This window comes from Oreochromis niloticus, unplaced genomic scaffold, assembly GCF_001858045.2.
Source record: "Oreochromis niloticus isolate F11D_XX unplaced genomic scaffold, O_niloticus_UMD_NMBU tig00002041_pilon, whole genome shotgun sequence".
In the NCBI taxonomy this organism is placed as follows: Eukaryota; Metazoa; Chordata; class Actinopteri; order Cichliformes; family Cichlidae; genus Oreochromis; species Oreochromis niloticus.
The window spans coordinates 166,910-192,918 of record NW_020327543.1 but is presented as its reverse complement, the minus strand read 5'-3'; the positions used below and the strand labels follow the sequence as shown (position 1 = coordinate 192,918).

General features: G+C 40.1%; 1 long non-coding RNA gene across 1 annotated transcript; it reads left to right on the top strand.

Moving 5' to 3' along the window:
• Window positions 1-12,640: 12,640 nt before the first annotated feature.
• Window positions 12,641-17,397, top strand: LOC112844904 (uncharacterized). The gene is made up of 3 exons (XR_003217666.1): window positions 12,641-12,702; window positions 13,816-13,848; window positions 16,724-17,397. It is a non-coding gene; the product is annotated as an uncharacterized LOC112844904 (long non-coding RNA).
• Window positions 17,398-26,009: the final 8,612 nt, after the last annotated feature.

The window sequence follows — 26,009 nt, the reverse complement described above, 5'->3', positions numbered from 1 at the left end:
CTTCGAACATTTTGAGGTTAAATCAGTCTTTTTATGAACAAGGAGAAAAACCTGGAAAAATATTGGCATGGCAAATTAAACAATTGGAAGTGCAGAAAAATATAACGTCGATTATAAACAGCGAAGGGGAAACGATAATGGATCCGATTGAAATAAACAAGGAGTTTAGAAACTATTATGAAAAACTTTATGAATCTCAGGATAGATCAGATCAAAGTTCCAGAAATGCGTTTCTGGATAAAATAAATATTCCTACTATTGCTGACGAAGTAAAACAACAATTAGATGCAGAAATCACCGAAGAGGAAATAAGCAGGGCAATTAACAATATGAGATCAGGTAAGAAAGCTGGACCAGATGGATTCCCGATAGATTTTTATAAAAAATTTAAAAGTAAATTATTGAAACCATTATTGGAAATGTATCGGGAATCATTAAGCAAAGGAAATTTCCCTAAATCAGTAACAGGCTCACTAATTATTTTGTTGCCTAAACCAGGAAAACCGAGTAATAAATGTGAAAATTTGAGGCCGATAAGCTTACTTAATTCTGATTTTAAGGTGTTGGGTAAATTATTAGCAACACGTCTGCAAGATACTCTCCCCTCAGTAATTCATAGAGATCAAAACTGTTTTATATTGGGATGCCAAGGTTTGGATAATGTAAGAAGAGTCTTTGACATTATAGAGGGACTAAACCATTCTTCAGAGAGAGCCTTACTCTCACTGGATGCCGAAAAAGCATTCGATAGGGTCGAGTGGCCCTATCTTTTTGATGTTCTGACTAGATTTGGTTACGGAGATGTGTTTCAAAGATGGATACAGTTTTTACATTCAAATCCAACTGCTGAAATCTTGACAAACAAAAATATTTCTAAACCAATAAGGGTGAAACGGTGATGTCCACAAGGCTCTCCAATAAGTCCATTGTTATTTATCTTAGCTATGGAACCCTTTGCTATAGCCGCACGTTGGAGTTTATCATTGACAAGAATTATGGTAAATGGAGTAGAGCATAGGATCTCGCTGTACGCAGACGATGTAATAGTATATCTTTCAAAAATAAAAGAATCTATACCTGTTCTGCTCAGATTGATAGGGGACTTTGGTCATATATCAGGGTATGTCATTAACAAATCTAAATCATCCATTTTATTACTAAATGAAGAAGAAAGGAAAAACCCACCCATAGTAACATCTCATTTTAAGACAGTAAAGGAATTTATGTATTTAGGAATAATGATTTTGCCCAAATTAAGTGAGATTGTGGAAAATAACTATGAAAGACTTTCTAAAGAAATAACAGAGATAGTGGACAGATGCATATCTCTACCAGTTTCTTTAATTGGTCGGATTAATATATACAAAATGAGTATACTGCCAAAGGTGCTTTATGCGTATCAGAACATCCCCCTGCCGCCTCCTGTTAATTGGTTTGGCAGGATCAAAAAGCTTGTTCTCGGTTTCTTATGGAAAAATGGGAGACCCAGGATAAGATTGTCATTGCTACATCTACCATACAACGAGGGTGATGTCATGTGTCCAAATATTGAGTGGTATTACTGGGCATGTCAAATCAGGTCTATAAGATACTATTTTGACTTGAATAACGCCCCACAATGGACAGAGATGGAAAGTATTAATTGACATCCACCTTTACCTTTATATTTTTTTCAGACACAGCAGTAAACTTGATTAAAAAGGCAAAAAATCCAATGGTAAAGAATATGGTCAACGTGTTGTATGATGTAAGAAGATATATGAAGGAACCTGATGTATTGTCACAGTTTACACCTCTGTGGGGAAGCCAGGATTTCAGACCAGGAAGAGAGGATAAAGTTTTTAGACAATGGTCAATTAGAGGACTCCAAAGAATTCAAGATTTGTATACAACAGATTCTCAAGGTATGATGTCCTTTGATATGCTTAGACATAAATATAATATAGATAGAAAGCACTTTTTCAAATATCTCCAAATTAGAAGTTATATTCGAGCAAAACAAAATAATACCTGCACTAAACCACCAAAATCAGAATTGGAAGACATAATTAGCAAAAGCAGTTCAAAAAAAGGGTCAATATCAGAAATATATAAATTAATTAGGTCCAAAGCATCTGAAAATTCGTTAGGAAGGTTGAACGCCTGGAAAAATGATTTAAAAAAGGACATATCCATGGAACAATGGGAATTGGTTTGCACTAAAGCTCATAAACAAACAATTAATTCTAGACTTAGGTTGTTGCAATACAAATGGTTAATGCGAATATATATTATCCCAGAAAAATTAAATAAGTACAACCCCAATATTCCAGACACCTGTAATAAATATAATGAAAATAAAGGTAATTTTTGGCATTGTATTTGGGATTGCAGGAAGATAGGATCATTTTGGGTTTCAGTAACACAAACTATGACACAAATATTATCCAAAGAGGTTGTTTTGGATCCTGGCTTCCTTATTTTGGGATTGTACCCAGAAAACATGAGGTACACAAAAGTGACAGAATGTTTATTGATATGGGGTTATTACAAGCGAAAAGGTTAATTGCACTAAAATGGAAAGACACAAGGGAACCGAGTATCACACTGTGGATAAAACAAATGATGGCGGCTTTGCCATTGGAGCGAATAACATGTATACTGAAAAGGAAATTGGATGTTTTTGAGAAGGTATGGAGACCGTTTGTGAACTTTGTAGAGGGATTTGTATTATCTGAGGAGGATAAGGACTGAGGACAATGACATTTGATTTGGGCAAATGGGGATTTGGGATAATGAAGCTTTAGGCCTTTAATGGAGTGATAAATCTGATGATTTTTTTTTGTTTGTTTTCTTTTTGTTGTCTGGAGGAGTGTATGTTCATGTAGTATTTAAAGATATTGTTGGAAAAAAAGATTTTATCCTTGCCTAATTTTCTTTTAATTTTTAGCATATAACCCTTTTAAAAATATGCCTCAGATCACATTTGGTTCCAGAAATTCAGTAACCAACACATAAACATCATCTGTACAAAGATTTATGTTTCTAAAGTGAAACAGTGAAAAATTACAGCCCTGTCAATACATGAATATCCAGACCTTTTTGGCACACAATTGGACACCATGCCAGTTAATTTTTTTTAGGTATTAAAGAGCAGAAATTAATAAATTTTATTAACAGGCCTAAAAATGTTTTTATATATTTTTGAAGAATTAACCATACATTTACATGGCAATGGCCCTTTTCTGCAGTGCGCATAGAGCGTTTGATTGGCCTCTGGCCCTTTAAACTCCGAGGGGCTGTAACTTTGGTTTCTTTTGGTCAATTTGAGTGATTGACACTTCTTTTTAATCGTTTGAGCCAATAGATTCAAAGTAACGATGCCGCGTTCACGTCACTTCAACCAATCAGACGTTGTAATGCCAAAACCCACGTAGGCCCAAATTTACTGCATGTGGTGTCTGTCCAGTCAAGTCTCTGTAGGTGGGTCTAAAATGGAGGTTGTAGACGGAAAACTGCTCTGATGTGGCTAGGTAGGCATGGTAACTACTGGTAATCACGTGGCTACCGGCTACCGGCGAAAATAGCGGAGGAAATCGGGACGGTAAGCCAATTTCTGTCTTAGCGCATTTGCGCCGCTGTGTGTTTTTATGGTTTTCTTTTGCGGCTCATTCAGTGAATTTTGGTCTGATCGTGGTGAAACTTGGTGTGTGGAGTCAGTGATAGCCCTGGAAGCTAACCACCTATCTTTAGCCGGTTACATGAAGTCTGAAGAATTTCTGGTTCGGTTTTGTTTGTTATGCGTTTAATCACGGCTTGTTTTCGGTGTGTTTGGTGGTTGTAGAAATGGTTTATATAGCATTTTAGCTGAGATTCTGAGGTTTCTGTGGATACCACACATGTCTGGACTTAAATTTCTCATCCCGTGTTATAACCGATTAAACGTGATCTCCTCCTTTTTGCCCCCGGTACCAGGGGCGTGGGGCTTATTAGGATGTCAAGATATTATACTTTTTTTTATTAAAGGCAATCAGGTCAAAGGCAGGAAACAGAGGAGACAAGGGGACAAATTAGAGAAATTAGAAAATCCTGAAAAATCCGAAAACGAGAGCTGAGGAGAGGAATCAAGGCTTAAGGGTGCCAGGTAGGAAATGAGAAAGAGGAAAGGAAGAAAAAAGCAGAGTGGGAGGAGTCATCACAATGAGGAAGCATCACTGATGATCTGTTTGTATGTTAGCATTTAAAGTCCAACATCTCTCTCTAGTGGCCATATTTAAACCATGTGTGAGGATGGTGTTAATGTAAAATGTGAATCATAGTGTTCCAGTCAGTCAGTGTGTCTCTGCACAGCTGTAATTAAAATGTGTTCAGAGGGCCTCAGTGTCTGAATGGTTCCAGTTCAGCTCCATAACAGCAGCGTCCCTGGTTTGATTCCTGTGTTTCAGCTCATATCTGCCTCTCTCACTGAGGGGGACGTCTACTACATGTGTAGGGGCAATCTTCAGTCCTTATTTGTCGCTTCTGCAGGACGTAAAGTTTCTGACTAGTGCCTCTCTTAGATGGCTTGTATACTTTTATGTCTCAAAAACGAGGCAAATGTTAAAAAAGAAAACATTTATTTGCTCCATACAAACCAAAAGTACAAAACAAAAGCCTCAAGCGCTCTGTTTACATTTCTGTTCTGTTCTAACTAAACAACAATCATAAAACTGTTGCTCCACGTTCTGCTTACTTGCTCAACCTTTCATCACCCCTCGTGCTTCACACACCTGCTTCCAACACCTACCAACACTTTGCAACAAGCCAATAGATTAACAAAGCAGGACACATTTGTGGAGCGTATTATTTTACATTGCAACATAAAACCATCAAGATTATAACTAGAAACTCAAATTAAAGATCTTAACAAAATACTTAAATATGACCTAAACTGTCTAAGCTCCAACAGCGTGGAAATGGATTTGTTCATCAACCAAACTACAGATCACTGAGAACAGAGAACATTTGAATTTTATTTCTTTTCATCTGTGAGAATTGATAAATGTTAGAGGCATTTTAATCACTTTTTTCTTATTCTAGAATTTATTCCCCACCTCTGTCTTTGAACCAATAGAAAGCTGGTGCTCAGAGGAAGAGGGCGGGCTTTACTTGGTGTCAGTGACAGAAATGAAAAAAAGCTCAAATGAGTGAGAAGGACGATGAAGGAAACATCTGTGCTGTGTCTGCTCTGTAAGTAGAATCTCTGTGTTTGTTTGAATTCTTGTACTTTGACTGTCTGCTCTCCTGATAACTGATGATGGAGGAGAAGACATGAAAAACAAATCAGGCTGAATTCAAGTTCAAAACACCACGAGGACCAACTGCAGGTCTGAACTGACTCTTTATCTTTGCTCAGGAGTCGAGGAAACACAGCAGGCAGTGAAAAGCTCAAATCATTCACTCATTATAGCAACACAGTGGGACAGTGTAACAGTAATATTTATAATTAGTGCACATTTTTCTCTATATCTCCACAGTGCTGCCAGTGCACCTACAGTAACAATAATGATGGTGTAAAGAGTTCTTTAAATAAGAAGGAGCAGAGACTCTTTAAAATCTGTTTCTTGCCACAGAAAACTTGCAGCTGATCAGTAACATGTCACAGTTCAACCACTGACAGCTGGACTCCACATTTTCCTCAAGAAAAGATGAAACATGAATGAAAAGGATGAATGATGCTCTTTCTTCTTCTTCTTCTTCTTTTAGTCTTTTGTAAAACTTTATTGCATTTTTTTCTGGCATCAAACAGAAAATGAGCAGATATATCAAAGAGATGAGTTTGTGTGTTTGTCAGCTGTTTGTGTGGAGTTGTTCTTTATGTTCACCTCAAATCAGCCTGAGTGTCATTTCTCTTTAGTTCTGATCTCACTGCTGAGCTGCACAACAAACCAAGGTCAGTAACCTTCTTCTGTCACAGTTTAAACCTGATAAATGCTCACTGATATGACCTGATTGGGTTCATGTTTCACAATGTAAAGTCTAACAGATCATCAGTTTTTCATTTTAACCCTCACAGCCAGAGGCGGAGCCAGACATTTGAAACACCTGGGGCTTAGCCCTAAAGGGTAGTATGCATGTGGGATTTTTTTTTTTCTTTGGGGGGGTGGGGGTAGAAATGACTGAAAGATTAATTGGCTCTGTTTTGAGTTTTGTTCAAAACAGATTGACTTCATATAGGGAAAAACACGTGGACTAAACCCCAATTCAACCAGACCCAGAACTGATCCAGAATTAAAACAGGACTACAACAGTTCAAAATCAGGACTACTTAGGACTTAATCAAGACAGAACCAGAATCAGAACTAGATGACAGTAGCACTAAAAATCATCATAGACCTGCACTACACTTATTTTTTTTAATTCTACCAAAGTCCACTATTTAGATTCAGAAAAGTTTATGTAATTATTTAGCCTTGTTGTTCAAACAATCCTGCATAACTTAATAAATATAGAATTTGAAAAATAACAAACCTAAAAAGAAACACTAGGTACGAGATACATGAGTACCTATGATACGGTGATACTTTTGGTAAACAACCATTTGACTAACATGTGTGTCTCACCTGCTCTTGTTCCATCTCTGTTCTGTCCTCATTCTCCATCCCCCTCTCTGCTCCTCTCTCCCCCTCTCTGCTCCTCTCTCACCCCTCTGCTCCCCTCTGCTCCTCTCTCCTCCTCTGCTCCTCTCTCCCCCTGTCTGCTCCTCTCTCACCCCTCTGCTCCTCTCTCCCCCTCTCTGCTCCTCTCTCACCCCTCTGCTCCTCTCTCCCTCTCTGCTCCTCTCTCCCCCTCTGCTCCTCTCTCCCCCTCTGCTCCTCTCCCCTCTGCTCCTCTCCCCCCCTCTGCTCCTCTCTCCCCCTCTCTGTTCCTCTCTCTCCCTCTTTGTGCTGACAATCATCAAATATACAGTTGAAACCAGATATTTACAAACTCTTCAGATCAAAACACAAACACTTTTTTAATTGTAACATCAAATCAGTCTAAATGTTTATTTTTTAGATTGATAAATATAAAAAACATATTTGTTAACTTTAAGAGTAAAGAGAGAAACTATCTGTATTTCTTCATTGCAAATGGCACCAAATTGTATTCAAAATTCAGCCACACTTATGGATCTCCACAATTCTTTTCCTGGTGTTTTGGTTGACATCTCTTGATTGTCCCATGTCAAAGAAACAGGCTCTGTGTTTTGCCTTATATGCATCCACAGGTGTGCCACCAATTTACTCACATGGACTCTACTAACCTATCAGAAGCTTCTTAAGCTCAGAATGGAATCGTCTGGAGTTTTCTTATTAATTAACAATAAACTTAGTGTATATGTACTCCTACATTTGATGAAAGTGATAAAAAATAGACAGCTCTGTCTCTCTTTATTCTGACATTTAACTAATTCAAAAGATATTTCAATATTTATTTATCCAAAACAAAACAAGTTTACTCTAAATTGACGTTGTACAGTAAAAAAATGTTCTTGTGTTTTCCATAAAGTGTATGTAAATATCTGGTTTAAACTGTGAATATACTGCTGTGTATTGAAATTCCTCTTGTTTTGCATAGAAATATACTGAACAACATACAAAGCATAATATATAAAATAACATCTACCAGAGTTTTTTCTTTGAAAGAAGCTCCTTATGTCCATTCTTGTATATCAGTACATTACTGAAACCCATTTATTTAGCCGTGGAGGGTAACAACTGAAAATATGAAATAAACATACATGTAAGCTAAGACTCTCTAACAAAAAAAAAAAAAAAAAACAGCATTGTTGTTGTCGGCTTTTCATTTCGCCATTTGTTGATTCACTTGAAGAGCAAGTAATGTAATATGGGTCAAGTGATCAGTTTGATATCAATCTTTCATGATAAACCGTCATATTTACATTATTTGTACGGTACGAATGATTTCCTTTGGTACCTGGTCAAACTTCAACTCTCCTCTGTCTGCCTGGCTCCGTTTCTCTCAGCGCACTCGCAGGCAGCAGCTGCCCCGCCCCCTCGCTCAGTCGCTTAGTGCCTGAGCTCGGATCATACCAATATTAGGGGGGATTTACGCACAGTCGTAAATTCCCACAGTGTGCACTACATGCTTCGAATATTGTGTGTAGTTTTTTGTTTTATACAGTTGTCAGACAGGCATCCAACTATGAAAAAATTACACTCCAAAAGACCCCGGGCTTCTGAAAAAACAACCCGGGCTTAAGCCCAGTAAGCCACGCCCCCCCCCCCCCGCTCCGCCCCTGCTCACAGCTCGTCTGACTGTGAGTCCCAGCAGCTCTCAGTTCTTTGAAGGAGGCTTTGTGTCTCTGAGCTGTGAGGAGGACGACAGCTCTGCTGGATGGACTCTGAGGAGAAACACAAGCAAAGAACAGAGGACTCAGTGTGGAGATTGGGGGGGGGGGGGGGGGAGAACCAGCTGGTTCTTCCTGTAAGATCAGGTACATGTACCTACAGGATGGTGGAGTTTACTGGTGTGAGTCCAGAGAGGGTCCCATCAGTAACATGGTTAACCTGACAGTCACTGGTAAGCTGAGTGTGTGGAGTTAGTGTTGATGAAGCTGTGTGTAAATGGATGAAATGCTGTAGTTTGTCTCTGTGTTGAGGTGGATCAGTGATCCTGCAGAGTCCTGTCCTCCCTGTGATGGAGGGAGATGACGTCACTCTGCTCTGTAAAACAAAGGCTGTGTCCGAATTCAGGGGAAGGATGCTCATAAGGACACTACCTACCTACGTCACAAGGTAGTGTCCTTAGACGGACGGGTAGTCAGGAAGTGAGAAGGCCTGGACAGCCCCCTTTTTTTCTCCATAGAAACTTTATTGAACAAACAATGAGTATCCAACATAACAGATGGGCTGTGGACAGCCTCCTAGCCTTCAACTCCGCCCTTACTTGCGTGTTTTTCCGGACGCTAGCGCCACAGCGCGAAAACTTTAAAATGGACCCAGAAATGTCGCTCCGTTGTTTGGACAATTTTATTTCTCAAGGAGCTAGAAAAACCTTATCGTCGCCGCCCGCACGTTTTGTACCTTAGGCTCATCAGAGACAATCATATCCAGGTAAAATAATTTCCTTTAATCTACACGCATTTAGGAATTACTTAGCTAATTACACGGATAATTGAAATATTGCCGGCGTTGTGCCAAAAAAGTGTTCGCCTGCCAAAACTGATTTCCAATGTTTCCGAGTGTAATATGTGAAACATCTTCATGTATATTGGTAAATAGACTTCGGTGAACATGGTTTACTAAGGGGTTTTATATATACAATAATTACCTGTTGTTCAAGTATCTTTATAACTCTGGTTATAATGTAGGTACAATTGATATATTTGTTGCGCTGTCTGCTGTCCTCTTGGCCAGATTTCTCCTAAAAATAAATTTCTAATGTCAATAAGATTTTTTTTTAACTGGATAAATAAAGGATATATAAAGGTCACTGCCAAAAACTGATTGCAGCTTCTACCTTGTTACAGGAATGTTGCTGGTGGCAGGTGACTTGATATCATTAATGAGGGACACATTTGACATGTTTCACATATTATAGACCAACAAGTTATTCATGGCAGGTTAAATACAAGCAATCAGTTTAGGGCAAAAAATGGAAATCAGTTTTTGGCAGACGATCATTTTTTGCCACAACATCGGTCATTCTCACACATGTACTGTATCATATAAAATATATAAACTAAATATCTTTGAAACGTATAGAATCTAATCTTTTGTTTGTTTGTTTTTTTACATAGCACTTTATCAAACTGTTGTCTGCTACAGAGTTACAAGTATTATACTAATAATATAGCATCCACCATCTCCTGCTTGCATATCTCTGTAAACATCTTAGTGGTGTGGCAGCCATGAGTGAGCCAGCCCTGCAAACCCTGTGGATGGACGATGCAGTGGACAGTGGGAGGAAGCATCCTGAAGCTCTCTTTGCAGACCACCCTGTGTGATTCTCCACTCGCCCACCAGAAAAGACAAACCACAGGTCTCAGTTGCAGCTCATCCATGTCTGATCTTGCTCGGGCAGATTCAGCAACACTGCCAGAGACTTCCTGTAATCTATTACAGTTGTTAAAGAAACGGTCCAGGAACAGGTCACTCAGGTTAATGCTGTGTGAACAACTGAAAATATTGTTTTTCCATCTTTACATACTGTGTATTTGAAATATTCTTGTTTAATTGTTATTGTTATTTACTTTATTGCTATCAAATAAATATCCAAGTAATATTGTTCAAAGTTAGCGTTATGTTTATACGTGTTACAAATGCCTGTAAATAAAAAATTGAGTTCAGTGACAATTACTGTTTGTTTGAATCAATTTATTAATAACATAAAACCTTTAAACTAATGCAACACATATAACAATGTAACAAATATATTCAAATAAATAAATTTCTCAATACATAACTCATTTGGGAACTAATCTTTCAAGAAGTGAAAACAGTCTGTCCGTCCTCTCCCTGCTCTCCTCTCCTCAGCCTCTCTTTGCTGCCTCATGTCCTCTCTGATGAGGTCTAGCAGCTCATCATCCCCGTCTCTTTTCCTCTTTCTCCCTGTCGTGGGTGGCTGAGCCGCTTCGTCATCGCTGTCGTTTTGGTCACCCACTGCTGTGCTTGGCCCTGGAGTGTCCTCAGGGAGAGAGGAAATTAGGACAGGAGGCTTAATGGAAGGCATCTGTCCTATCACCTCATCCATGAGGGCAAACCAGGGCCAAGTAGCAGCAGTGGGCTTCCCACTGACCCCCTCTCCTGAGCCTGGATACTTGCAATCCTAAAGGCAGAGGAAATCAAAAATGACAGCAGGCAAATAAAAACACCACAACAACTCTTAGTAATTGCACATTTATTAACTTGTGTTCTTGAGAATTATCTTCTTGATAACACACATACGTACTTTGTATTCTTTAAAGTTATCTCATGTCTTCTGGCCTGCAAGGGGGTGACTTTCCCCTGCAGGCCCATCCTCTCCAGAATTGTCCTGATCACACACAACAAATAAGAGAAGAAAGGACACCATGGCAACTATGTTAATCCCTAAGCCCAAAGGTTTTCACAGCAGAACACCAGAGGAATACCGTCTGGACATCACAGGTTCTGTACAGCAGCGGTCCGTGAGTCGTTTGGTACCGGGCCACGAGAGTTGAGGCTCCGGTGTGAAATTTATGGTTTTCAGGGGTTTTATCGTTAACTCGGTTTCCCTGAGTCTTTCCCTTGTTGTAGTTGTGTGTCTTATTTTGAAAGAAATATTTACACGTTACCATAGCGACCAGAGAGCATTAAGTGGCAGAGAGGAGGATGTTACTGTCAATATTGGCGCATTTTCAGGAGGACGCTTCTAATAAAGTTACACAGTTACACAGTACATTCACGTTTATTATTATATTTACAAAATACCACAGTTTTTGTCTTGGTCGGATCATTTTATGTGGTTGTATTTATCCGCGATACCTTAAAGGCCGCTCCGTGTCTGACATAAACCGGTCTGTGGCGCAAAAAGGCTGGGGACCGCTGCTGTAGAGCATGAGGGCTAATAGGACCGTACTCATATGAATATGATGTGTACATTGATTTATTCTTGTACCTCCACGCCGTAGCGGCCCAATTCTTCACCCCAGTGAAGAGGTGATCGTTTTCTCCTCGTTTTAATAAATTAAGCCGTTTGGTCTTTGTTTCCCACAACATATCACCAATTCGAAAAAATCAAAATTAGCTGTATGTAAGCGGCAATACATGAAAAATCGCGGGACCCCCGATACAAGCTGGTTTACGGTTATTTTAAAGAAAAGAAACATGTCTATGCAGATGCCCAAAGCTTAACAAAACGACCGATATAACAATTTAACTTTTGTACAACCAGATTTTCATATACTTACATATGAAAGTGTTTTCCTCTCCTGCTTCGACCACCATCGTTATCAGAAACAAATCTCCTCTATGACCCGCAATGAATCCTGGGATATAGTAGGACATGAAGGATACATCAGACCATCCTTAGAATTCAGGGCAAAGTAGGACGCATTTGTCGCCACATTTTGAGTGCTCTTTGAATTCAGACAGCCTTCGTCGGGTCGCCGTGACGTCATTGCCTCCAAATATGGCATTGGCGCATCCTTCCCCTGAATTCGGACACAACTAACCCTCAAATTCGCGGAAAAGTAGGACACATTTGTCGCCACATTTTGAGTGCTCTTTGAATTCGGACAGTCCTCGTCGCGTCGCTGTGACGTCATTGCCTCCAAATATGGCATTTTAAGCATCCTTCCCCTGAATTCGGACACAGCCAAAGACCACTCCCTCCAACCTCCCAGCTGCTTTCTATAAAGATGGCTCCCTCATCAGGAAGCAGCCTACAGGTCACATGACCATCCAGCATGTTTCCAGGTCTGATGAAGGCCTCTACAAGTGTGACATCAGCGGTCATGGAGAGTCTCCATCCAGCTGGATCACTGTCACAGGTGACACACTCACCTGTCTGTGTTTCTGCAGCTTTCAACATTCACAATGTGACGACAACTTAATGACAGTGTTTGCTTTATTTTAGACAAACACACCACCACACCTCCACCTACATCCATCTCTGCTCCTGTTCTCTCTGTGTTGTCTGTTGGATCAGTCTGTGTTGTGGTTCTACTGGTGTTACTGGTTCTGCTGGTGAGATGATGTGTTCACGGGAAACTTGCAGGTTTGTACATATTTGTGATATTGTTTATTGATTCTGTAAACGTGTCATCATTTGGTCCTTTTAGATTCTTAAATGATATTAAAATGATGATGTTTGTTTACCGTATTTCCCGGACTACAAAGCGCACCTGAATATTAGCCGCACAAGCTAAAATCAGGGGAAAATCCTGTTTTGTACATACATTAGCCGCACCTGACTAAAAGCCGCAGGTGTTTCAATGTTGATTTATCATATGTAAGAGAATATGCACAAAGGGAATTGTCAGGAAAGAGATGGCTGTTTGGAGACACATCTCTTTTATTAATATTTTGAAAAACAAGTTACGGGTACATATTTGCATAACTTTTTAGGTATATGTACAAGTACTGGTAATTACAAGTACGAAACATGTACTGTGCTTCATAAATGAGTAACAAATGTAGTACATAACAATAACCTACAGCGCACCAGAAAAATAGATTCAGCCAACCTTTTAGGTCAGTCATTCACCACCATCTTCCTGCGCACTAAAACCACCAAAGTCCTCTTCTCCAGTGTCGGATACGAACAGGCTCAGGATGGCTTCGTCATCCACTCTCCGCTTCTCTACTTTGTTGTCACTTTCAAAACCAAAGAAATCCTCGTTGTCAGTGTCTGAGTCGAACACCCTCAGAAGGGCCGTGGTGGTGTCCTCCTCTCCATCATGCAGCAGTCCAGCCCTTCGAAATCCGTTGGTGATCGTGGATGTTTTCACACTTTTCCACGCTGTCAGAATCCACTGGTGGAGTTGGGCATAACTTGCTTTTCGCAAGTTTATCGCCGCTCATCATCCACGCCTCCCACTGAACGCGTAGCGCTACTTTGAAGTTTGTTTTTCGCGCTACTTCGTACGGCACTATGTTGCCTGTCGGACGGACATATGACCAACATACCACTCTTGAACCCCGATCCTTCCGCCAGGCAACGTAGTGCCGTAGAACAGCGGAACAAACAAAACAAATCGTCTTACGATGTCACAAAAATCATGGACAATCCTTAGAAAAGCCGCACCTGACTAAAAGCCGCAGGGTTCAAAGCTTGTGCAAAAAGTAGCGGCTTATAGCCCGACAATTACGGTACTTTGGTTTATTTCAGCAGGTAAACAAGAGGAAAGAAGAGAAACAACAGGTAGAGTTTCTTTCTTATTTGTCTTGCTTTTCTTCCAGCTGCTTCCTTTTTCTTGTCTCTTCTTTTCAGCTACACTGTGTTCACATCAACTTTGATGTCAAATCTTCATGTTTTATTTTTATTTTCTCACTCGAGTCCAGATGTTCTGTAGATAATCTTCTTTTTCTTCTGCTGCTGTTTCAGTTTCTTTGCTTGTTCAGTGCACACTTCTCTCTCTGAATGACTTCAGTGTTTTCTCCATGAGGTAAAGGTCCCAAAGAACCAATCAACACCTCTGAAACAGTGAAACATGATTGTGACTCATGTTGAAGTTCACAACAGTTTCAGCTGCTTTTTGTTGTAGTACAGATGCAGTAAATGTATTTATCACTATGATGTTTGCTCCATCAAATCTAAGCAAAAGACAGGTGTAGGCACTGTGACACCACCTGATGGTTTGAGATTCGTCATTTTGAAGCCTCTGTGTTTGCATTTTATTCATCAGCTTTTAAATGCAGGCTTCAAAGTAACTGCCCAAACATCTGCCCACATGTGTCACCAACATGGCTGCTGAGTGGTTAGATTTTCTTCTGTCAGGACTTTGGTGAAGAAACATTAATTTAAAGTCGGAGTGACAGTTTTCATGAGTTTGGATGATGAGGACATTTCCTCTGACCTTTGACCCTTCAAATAATTTACTTAGATTTAGGATAATGGCTAAAACAAGAAACATGTTCATGAAGACTGTTTCTGACTGTGTGAATATCATGTGTGTTTAACTCTGTCCTTACTGAGTGTTGTTCACTGTGAGCTGGACTGTGTGTTTGTGGTCTGTGGTTAACTGAAGCTAACAGCTCTGCAGGCGTCCAGCATCCTGTTTCTGACAGAAATAAAACACTTCAGCTACAGTTGTAGCCTCAGCTGCCCTGCGGCAGACTGACAGAAGCGAGGCTGCCATATCGCGCCATCGGCACCTCTGACCATCACCAGTAGGCAGTAGGTGAAGTGTCTTGCCCAAGGACACAACGACCGAGACTGTCCGAGCCGGGGCTCAAACCGGCAGCCTTCCAATTACAAGACGAACACACAACTCTTGAGCCGCAATATTTATCACAAACTTTTTTGTTTTGGATAAATAAATATTTAAATATCTTTTGAATTAGTTAAATGTCAGAATAAAGAGAGAGACAGAGCTGTCTATTTATTATCACTTTCATCAAATTTAGGAGTACATGTACACTAAGTTTATTGTTAATTAATAAGAAAACTCCAGACGATTCCATTCTGAGCTGAAGAAGTTTCTGATTGGTTAGTAGAGTCCATGTGAGTAAATTGGTGGCACACCTGTGGATGCATATAAGGCAAAACACAGAGCCTGTTTCTTTGACATGGGACAATCAAGAGATGTCAACCAAAACACCAGGAAAAGAATTGTGGAGATCCATAAGTGTGGCTCAGTTTGAATACAATTTGGTGCCATTTACAATGAAGAAATACAGAAAGTTTCTCTCTTTACTCTTAAAGTTAACAATTTTTGTTAATATATATATCAATCTAAAAAATAAACATTTTGTCTGATTTGATGTTTTACCATTAAAAAGTGTTTGTGTTTTGATCTCAAGAGTATGTGAATATGTAAATATATGATGTTGGTGTTTGGCTTGATTGTCAGCACAAAGAGGGAGAGAGAGGTGAATGAGGACAGAACAGAGATGGAACAAGAGCAGGTGAGACAGACATGTTAGTCAAATGGTTGTTTACCAAAACTAATCAGAACATGTATCTTGTACCTAGTGTAACTTTTTAGGTTTATTTTTCAAATTCTATATTTATTAAGTTATGCAGGCTTATTTGCACAACAAGGCTAAATAGTTATTCTGGTTCTGTCTTGGTTAAGTCCTAAAGAAGTCCTGATTTTGAACTGTTGTAGTCTTTTTTTTAAATTCCGGATCAGTTCTGGGTCTGGTTGAATTGGGGTTCAGTCCTCGTGTCTTGATACAGCCCGACTTTGTTCTCCCTTGCTGCTTAATTCAAAAACTAGTTTAAGATGTCCTGCATATGTGATATATATTTTTTCCGATAGTAAGTTGTTGTTTTTTTAGAACAAAAGTCAAAACAGAGCCTAATAAATCTTTCCGTCATTTCTAACACACACACACACACACCCCATCCCACATGCGTATTACCCTTTAGGGCTTTAGTCCCAGGTGTATAAAATGTCTGGCTCTGCCTCTGATGACATTCTGAAATATTAAACCTTTATCCTGATGATGGACACTCACAGCTCTCTTGTGGGTCACTTGCTCCTGTATTTCATATATTTATTAAACCAACAACTCTCACTGACGTCTCTGCGCTGTTTGAAAAACTTTAGTTCATTTTTACAAAGTTTTATACCTTTGGCTCTCGCTGAGCGATAAATGACAAAAATAACTCAGATGAGGCCCAGATGTGTGTCGTCTGGTTTTCATACACAAGGTGTTGGAATTTGTTACTATGAGACATAAAAAAGGGTGAACAGAGCAACAATCCTGAACTCTGTGTTTTCACTCTTTCAATATTTTTATTATACTGTTTCTGCAGGTAAAACCACAGCAGCTTCCTTTAGACTGGAGTTAGTGTGAAGCTGATGAGCTTCTCACTGCAGTGTGTTCTGGTTTGGTTAATAATCGTCTTCATGCTGTGAGAACATGTTTGCTTTGAGCTCTGTGCTGAAGACTGTCAGTGTGCACTGGAAGAAGATGCAGCTTTGTGCTCGTCCACCTGACTTTTTCTCTGAAACTAAACCCGGTTCTTTGTGCTCACAGCAGACAAAAAAAACTGAAAAGATGACCTAATAATATCACAGTCCTGTTGCAGTTGTACCTGCAGTAATTTTAATGTGTTTATTGCACAGAGACTGATTCAGCTGTGGTCTACTCAGCAGTGAGAACTGAAGACATCAGTTATGGACAAACAACCATCAGAACAAGGAGGCCCAGGTACAGCTGCTCTTTATCTGTGACTGTGGACAGAGACAAGCTAGCTGCTCACCCTGTTTACAGACATCATGCTAAGCTAAGCTAACCACACCATGACTCAGAGCTCAAGATGAGACTTTTGGAGGATAAGACACATCAAGATGCACAGAGCAGAGCAGGAGGACAGGAAGAGACTTAGAGCATTTATAGAAGCTCTGTGATTTGTATCTGAGCTGGTTCCCAGTAAAGTCTGAACTGGGACTGTGTGTGATGCAAAAAGGTGGAGATTGGAGGTCTTGATTGAACTACAAAGCTTGTAATCATGTTTCCTGTTGTTTGAACTGTGTGTGTTTGTGTTCAGACTTTAAACCAGAGCCAGACGTCATCTACTCTTCACTGAAGTAGTCCACCAGTCCAACCACTGACGTCCAGCTGCTGGTCCCTAACTGGTCCCCCCAGTACCTCAGGCCAGAGGACATCCACATGTTCAAGATTTTTATATGTTTTATGTCTTTTTATCACTGAATTAAACTCTGATGACCCAGAACTACTTACTAGAAGTCAGTTCTTCACTTGATGTTTGTTGGCTGTTGTTCCCACAGCAGTTTCTCTGCAGGATTAATAAATGTTTGGTCTCAGATGTTTTCCTCCTGTGGTTCTGTGGGTTTCACAAAGGTTTCAAATAGAAAATTTGACTTGTTCCAGTTTGGTTGTGGTTAATTGAAACACAACGGTGTTCGCTCAAGAAAACAAAGGTTAAAGATTAAAATACAACTTCAACCTAAAAACAGCCGGAGCATCATTCAGTGTCTTTAAACCACAGAGAAGCTTCAGTGCAGGATGTTTGTGTTTGAGACTGAAGACTTTTAGCTCTTTTTTTTTCTTAGTCACCCAGGAAGCAACCAGCAAACACTGACATGGTCAACATTTCAATTTTATTAATTATTACATTTTTTTATTATTATTTATTAATTAATTATTTACATTTTTCTTTTAAAAAACAGATATAATTCTTCAGTAGTAGAATATTTGTATGGAGGACATTACAATAATAATACAATACAGCAAATGAAAACCCATCGTCCTCATGAACACAGCATCTAACTGTCCTTAAAAAACTCAATTGACTTTAACTGGACACTGGGGCAGGGCATTATGGCCAACAATATTTATCACAATATATATTTGAAAATTTGCGATAACGATATAACTGATGACATAACTGACACTAGACAAAATACTTTACAACTCCACAACTTTATAAGTGCAACAACAAAAAATCAATGTATTTACACTTAAACAAGCAGCTGTTTTTTATGTGCAAAGTTTAACCAAAAGGCATTTCCAGTGGAAATGGGCCGACATATCCTGAGCATAACCATGTATAATATCCACAAAACTTAAAAATAGGTTATACACACAATACGGTAATATTATGTTGAAGCACAGTGAGTATCACTCCATGAGGCTCCTGACTACGGTTGCCATAATTCTCCAACAAACCATCAAGTGGTTCGGCTTCATCGTTTTCCAAAGTGGTACAAAAACATTTTTAACAGATTTTTGAGCCCCGTGTACCACATAGAATTGGATCAAGGTCAGTAAGCACAACCAGAATTCATACATAAGGCGCACCGGATTATAAGGCGCACTGTCGATTGTTCAGAAAATCAAAGGGTTTTAAGTTTGCCTTATTTTCCAAAAGACACGGTAATAACGATGACCCACTTGCATGTTCCACCAAAAATAATGCTTTGTTGTGTATCTGACGGACAAAAGCTAAACCAGTTCCACGCGACTGAATTTGCACCTTTTTATAAACCAATTCTGGTTCATCCGTTTCATTCAATGATCGGCTTTCGCCCTACTTATTCTCCGTCGCGCCATGCTTTTTCCGCCATATGTGTATGAAAACAAAGGCACTGTGCATCTATTTATTTATATCGTTATATTTCATTATCTTTTCATTGCTTAACATTATACCGGTATTACCGTGAATGTTATGATATGGCCCAGCCCTACTGGGCACAATGGTTTTCAGTGGGAGATACATTCATCGCTCATCCGTGACACTGAGGAAGTCACTTGGATGAGTGATAAAACAGTTTTCCATGGAGACTGTTAAGACTGATTGTGATAAAAGTCATTGTTGTGTTTAAAATTGTAAACCTTGTCATGATTGCACGTTCAGATATTTTCTGTCCCTCCCCTACACATCTAGGATGTTGGGGATGAGTAGAGGTCTCTTTTTCTCCTCTTGTACTTTCCCATTGTATATTTCAGTGTTTTTTTCTGTAACGCTACCTATTTCACTGCAGGGCATACCTGCATGTGGCGAATAAAGCCTTGATTGATTGATTGGTTGTAATTATTTTAAACTATTAAAAAAAAATCTTAATCCTTGGAGAAAACATCAACAAATATTACTGCAGCATTAGCAGCAGTTTACATATGATCTGCTCTGCTGTGACCTGAAATGTTCTCTGTGTGTTTTATTGTGCAGACAGTGATCCAGCTGAAGTCTACGCAACAGTGAGAACTGAAGACATCAGTTATGGACCAATCATCATCAAAGACAGGAAGAATAAATCAAAGACTAAAGGTACAGCTGCTCTTCTTTGTCTATATCAAGATTCACTTTTACAGCCAGAAACTGAGGCTTTGCTTTATGTTACAGTATGAACTGTGTGCTATGAAGATGAAAAGGTTTTTGTCATAATAAAAAAATGAGACCACAATAAATGATTTCAAAACTCTTCCAATCTTTGATGAAACCTATAACCTGTAAAATTTAAGTGAAAAACGAACAAAACTTTTACAACAAAGCTTGGTATGGCCACCCTTAAACTAATACTTTGTTGAACCACCTTTTAATTTAATGAGACAATCCAGACCTAAATCTAAATCTGTGGAGTGACCTGAAAACAGCTGTGAACAACAGATGCCCTCATAATCTGACTGTGGGCAAATATTGCAGAGTCAAGATGTGCTGATAGACTTGTGCCCAAGAATACTGTGATTAAAACGTGCTTCAACAAAGTAACTGTGCAACCATCTTTTTCCATAACAGGTTTGTTTGTTTTTTTTTCAGGTGAATCGTAGAGGTTAAAGGTCGCATTAAAGATATAAAGATATGAAGTTTTGAAATGGTTTAATGCAGTCTTATTTTTAACCTCCTGAGACTTGAAATCTTTCAGTTTCAGCTTTTTTTATTTGTCATATGCAAGTTAGCAAAGGGTCAACATTGTAATGAAATGTGTTTGACGAGCAGCAGTCACTCAGCAGCATGATACAGTAGAAGAAAATATAATAAAATAAATAAATAGAAAAATAGTAAAGAGCAAAATATTAGAGACGTGGTAAAAGAGAAAAGATGACTAAATATATATGTATCTATAAATATAAATATATGTACACTAGTGATTAAATAAGAAAATCTTGAAAACAAATATGACGTGGGGGGGGGGTGTAGATGGGACATTGCACAGGAATGAGCAGCAGAAAATTACAGCATTGTGTGGGACTCATGTAATAGGTGGACACAGATGGAAGTATTGTAATAGATATTGCCCCCCCCCCTCCATAATTTCATGCATTCTTATCATTGTTACGTCTTGATGCATTCTCAATCATCCAGGAAAGCAAATCTCCAAAAGTTGAATCTGTTCATCTGGACGTAGTGTTTTGTGGGAGAAACGTTTCATCACTCATCCAAGTGACTTCTTCAGTCTCAGCTGACTGCAGGTTACACATCACAAATGATTAATAAGGGGATCGAGAGGGTAGTCTCCATGCACAACAATACTAGTTGGAGGAGCATGCGAGTGTGCAGAATATTGTAATATGAACATTGGTAGGAAAATACCAATGTATTTACAGTTGCAAATGAGCAAGTAAAGAGAACGATTCTGAACTCATGCACGCCTGAAAGTGTCATTTGTCCAAGTTTGCAACAATTGCACTTTTTAAATATAAATATCAATAACAATAAAGTGGAATGACCAGTGCAGCAAGGGCGTAGATTTGGTTTTGGCATTGGTGGGGACGGATGATTCAACCACCAAACCCTGCGCTGTTTCTTTTTTTTTTTTCCTTTTTGTCTTTCCTTCTTGATAAAAAAAGAAGGAGAAATATACTTGCCTACATATGCTATTCTACATGCTTTTAAACCATTTAAAATTACGATTCATAGTTTTATATGTGAATTATATAATGTTAAATTACTATTAAAAAAATGACTGATTTTAGAGTTTAGTTTACTTCAGCCATATTCCATATAAATCAGGTATCATACAAAAATAAAAAAAAAGCTTCAAATACAGTCATGACAATTAAAGAATATGACTTTTGAGGACTTAACAACATTACTTCAGTTATAGTACACCAACATCTCTTACACATTAGCACTAAGGGAACACTGAATGACCTGGTGGTTTTTAACTACTCATCTAAGATTACCACAAAGTAAAAGATCTCTCAGCAAAATTATGCAACATTTTAGGCACTATTGTCCCGATCAAATCAGTGAGCTGGGACTTTTTATTCTAAACATGAACTACTGTTACAGCAACAGACATGGACTACTGGTGCCCCACACAACAACTCAATGTCCACTATGTGAAGGAGTCTATACTACTGTCTATACTATACTGTCCTGATGGACATGGCAACACTTTTTTCATGGTTACATACAGTTTTAGACTGATGTGGGCCAAAGCACATACTTGCCAACCTTGAGACCTCAGAATTAGGGAGACATTCAAAGGGGTTTTTACAGTGTTTACTTATCGGGAAAAATAAGTTTAATGTCACCGGTGTCCAAATTCAGAGGGTGCGTCCACCTGGGGACCCGGCCTTTGCGGTCTAAGTGGGCCGGGTCCTCCGAAAGCCGGGTAGATCGGAAATGAGCGACTGTGAAATTAGGGGGTCTAGCCTTCTTAATTACGTCACCTCTGCCGTCTGCTCCTTGCTGTCTAAATAAAATAAAATATAACTGGACGCTTGCGTAGATTCTCGACCATCTCACACTTCTGTTTAATCAGTTTTCTGTTTGACATTTATTCAGCCGTGTAAAAACCCCGGAGGAACCCTCCCGAGGGATTATTAAAGTTTTATTTAATCTAATCTAATAAATTTCATCTCAGCCAAACCGATTTACTCACGAACAAATAAAACACTGAAAAAGGCCAAACAATAACATGTTTAAGTTATTTGAAGTTTACACAGCTACATTCTCGCCTGAAAATATGTTAAAAGTTTATTTCGCAACCCAGAAAGAGTAATAAGAGTAATATTAATACTAAGTAGCTGCAGTAGTAGCAGCTATTGTTGGAAACTGGAATTGGCTGGGCCAATCTAGGATATGGTTTTTCAATTTTGTTGTCCGGGTGGAAAATCGGGAGAAATTGTGGAGAATGGTGGCTCCGGGAGATTTTCGGGAGGGGCACTGAAATTCGGGATTCTCCCGGAAACATCGGGAGGGTTGGCCTGTATGGCCTGGTATTGCCTGTAACGTTATTATGACGGACACATTTTATGAGTGAACTTGACTTTAAGTGACTTCCAGCTTTCTTTGAAAAATACTTTCTTATATCCAGGTTTTTCCTTTTTGCTGCCATCCTCCTCTCCTCCTTGCAGGTCCTCGCAGCGCAGGATTGCCGCTGCTAAAACTAAACAGAGCTCGCTGAAAGGCACAGCCAATCACATTGGCCATATTTGTCACATGAGGTAGGACTACAGTAGAGAACGTAATTTAACTCTTTCTGCACCGCTGGGTGAATGAGACGTTGACAGATCGTTTTTTTCTTTCTATCGGGTTTGTTTTTCTTTACTCGAGGAGATCAAATTATTGGTGGGGACAATTCAATAATCGCTGGATATTGGTGGGGACATGTCCCTTCCGTCCATGCCAAATCGACGCCCTTGCAGTGCAGATTAAACAGAGTACTTGTGAAGCTGCATGGTAGCTTCTGAGTGCGTCCTGTGGACTGTGCTGTGTGTTTAAGTGTTGTGGTTGAGGTGTCGTATGGCTTGGTGGTAAAAACTGTTTTTAAGTCTTGTAGTCCGAGCAGACAGACTCCTGTAACGTCTGCCAGATGGTAACAAGGAGAAGAGCTGATGTGCTGGGTGGCTGTGGTCCTTGATGATGCTGTGTGCTTTATGGAGGCATCGCTGGAGATAAATGTCCTGAATGGCAGGAAGCCTCGTGCCAGTGATGTGCTCTGCTGCCTTCACCACCCTCTGTAGTGATTTACGGCTGCTATCAGAGCAGCTTCCGTACCAAACTGTAATGCAGCTCGTCAGCAAGCTCTCGATTGCACACCTGTAGAAATTTGAGATGATGCTGGCGTTCATGCCAAACTTCCTCAGCCTCCTCAGGAAGTAAAGCCGCTGGCGAGCTTTCCTGATAGCAGTGTCTGTGTGAAGGGTCCAGGAGAAGCCCTCAGTGATGTTGACTCCAAGGAATTTGAAGCTGCTGATCTTTTCGACCTTGGCACCGTTAATGTGGATGGGCTTGTGTTCTCTAACTATTCGTTTCCGGTAGTCCACTATCATTTCTCTAGTTTTGCTGATGTTGAGAGTCAGGTTATTTTCCAGGCACCACTCGTACAGTGCCATCACCTCCTCTCTATAGGCCGTCTCGTCGTTGTCTGTGATGAGGCCTATGATGGTTGTGTCATCCGCAAACTTGATGATGATGTTGGACTCATGTTTAGCAACACAGTCGTGTGTGAACAGGGAATATAGGAGGGGGCTAAGCACACAACCCTGTGGCGTACCTGTGTTTAGGATGAGTGATGAGGAGGTGTGCTTACCAACCCTCACCACCGGGGGCCTGTTTGTGAGGAAGTTTAAAATCCATCTGCAGATTCCCAGCCCAAGGTCGATGAACTTCGTGTCAAGTTTTGAGGGGATGATGGTGTTAAATGCCGAGCTGTAGTCGATGAAGAGCATCCTTGCATATGTATTCCCTTTTTCCAGGTGAGTGAGGGTGGTGTGTGTTGCCAGGGCGATGGCATCCTCTGTCGCTCTGTTTGTCCGATAGGCAAACTGAAGAGGGTCCAGTGTGTCAGGGAGGGTGGAGCAGATGTGACCTTTGACCAGCCGCTCCAGGCACTTCATGATGACGGATGTCAGTGCAACAGGACGGTAGTCATTCAGACAGGAGACCACTGATTTTTTGGGAACGGGAATGATGGTGGATGCTTTGAGGGACGTGGGGACCACTGACTGCCTGAGGGAGAGGTTGAAGATGTTGGTGAACACCTCTCCCAGCTCGTCTGCCCACACCGTGGGATGCCGTCCGGTCGTGGAGCTTTGTGAGGATTGACCTTTGTAGAGGATCTGCTCTCTGCGTCAAAACGAGCATAGAAGTTGTTAAGCTCGTCTGCGAGAGATGCAGTGGGCTGAACACTGACTGTGTTGTCCTTGTTGTAGTCAGTGATGCAGCGTAGTCTAGGGGTGGGTTTTTATAATCGATTTATTGATTAAAATTGATTCTGGCTTGGATAACGTCAAATCCATTCATTAAAATCCTGAATCGAGTTTTTAATATGAATTGATTTTGCCCGAAATGCCAGAATCTCAGGTGAAATCGCACAAAATTTCAACAACCACCAAACAGCTATGACAGTAAATGAAAGCAGGAACACGGATTCTGCACAAAGACTTAAACACACAGCAGATCAGAATCAGTGAGATGTCGCCTTTCTAACGTTCGGGGCTGAAAGCCGACAGCTCGCTGATTCTGATCTGTCGGCGGGTCGGCGCTTTGTGTTCACGCCCTTTATGCGCTGATTCTAAAGCTGTTAGTTTGATCTCTGTCCAAACAATATTGACCGAACCAGCAGCAAAAGAAGATCCAAACTACGCGTCACATAAACATCGTCATGAATTCACTCTGATTGTTACTGTTTTACTTCCACCACGATGCACAGCCCCCCCCCCCCCCCCCCCCCCCGTGCTTCAACAACAGTTTCCCATCTAAAAATCTGTTTTCTGCATTATTCACTTGCTTGTTACGTACAAGTCTACTGTTGTTTACAGCGCTGTCGGCCACTATTGTTTTTTTTCCCTTTTACATTCTTCCTAAAAGAAAACCTAATTTCTGCCATTCAAAACTGAACCAATTCAAACTTTTTAAAATTATGCAAAACACTTTACCGTGTATCAAAAAACTCCCCCTATAACTTCAGAGGTAACCTTCATATGTTGATTAATGGTTTTCTTTCGTTTTTGATGTTCTTCAGAATAATTTTATAAAATCTAGGCCAGGAAAATCACCTTCATGTTTTTCTGTGTTTTATCTTCAGCTACTTTGACACAAAGGCATCTGCTGTGACGCTCACACCTTTGATAAAGTCTTGCGTGTGTCAGCTTCCTTTTTATTGATACAAAAATATGTAAATGTACTGATCTGAATTATAATATTTCTGACTGTCAAAATTTCCCAGATTCAAATCGAATTGAATGGAATCAAATCGAATGAAATCGAATTGTGGATCGAATCAATTCGGGACCTTGTGAATCGGAATTGAATCGATTCTAGAAATCAGTGACGATACCCAGCCCTAGCGTAGTCCATTCCACAGTCGCCTGGTGTCAAAGCTGTGGTAGCTGGACTCCATTTTGTCCCTGTAGCCCTTTCTGGCCTTTTTTATGGACTTTCGGAGGTCATACCTGGCTGCTTTGTATGCATCAGCATCCCCGGAGTTAAAGGCAGAGGTCCGCACTTTTAGCTTGGCCCGAACGTCTTTATTTACCCAGGGTTTCTGATTTGGATATATGCAGACGGTGGTTTTAGAGATGGTATCATGCATGCACTTTCCAATATATCCAATGACAGAGTCTGTGAGTTCATTGATGTTGCCATCAGCTGCATCTGTCACACAGTGGAAATTTGTATTTATCTTGTATATTGTTTTTATTCTGATTTTTAGTGGTTCTTAATGAGTGTCATTTTATTTGCATGGTTTTATTCTGTTTCTATTGCATGGTTTTTAGGGTTTTATGTGACATGGTTTTTATCCACTGTGGACTGGCTGCACATGGGACAAATTAGCTGATAGGGACCACCTGCTGAGGCATGGGTGTGTCCAGAGGTGGCCTATCAGCTGTGTAAAGACCTTTTAAAAGCAGGCTAGCTGAGCGCTGAAGGAGAGAGGCCCCAGACTGGAAGGTTAGTGCTAGATGGCCAGCACGACCCGGCGACCCGGCGACCCG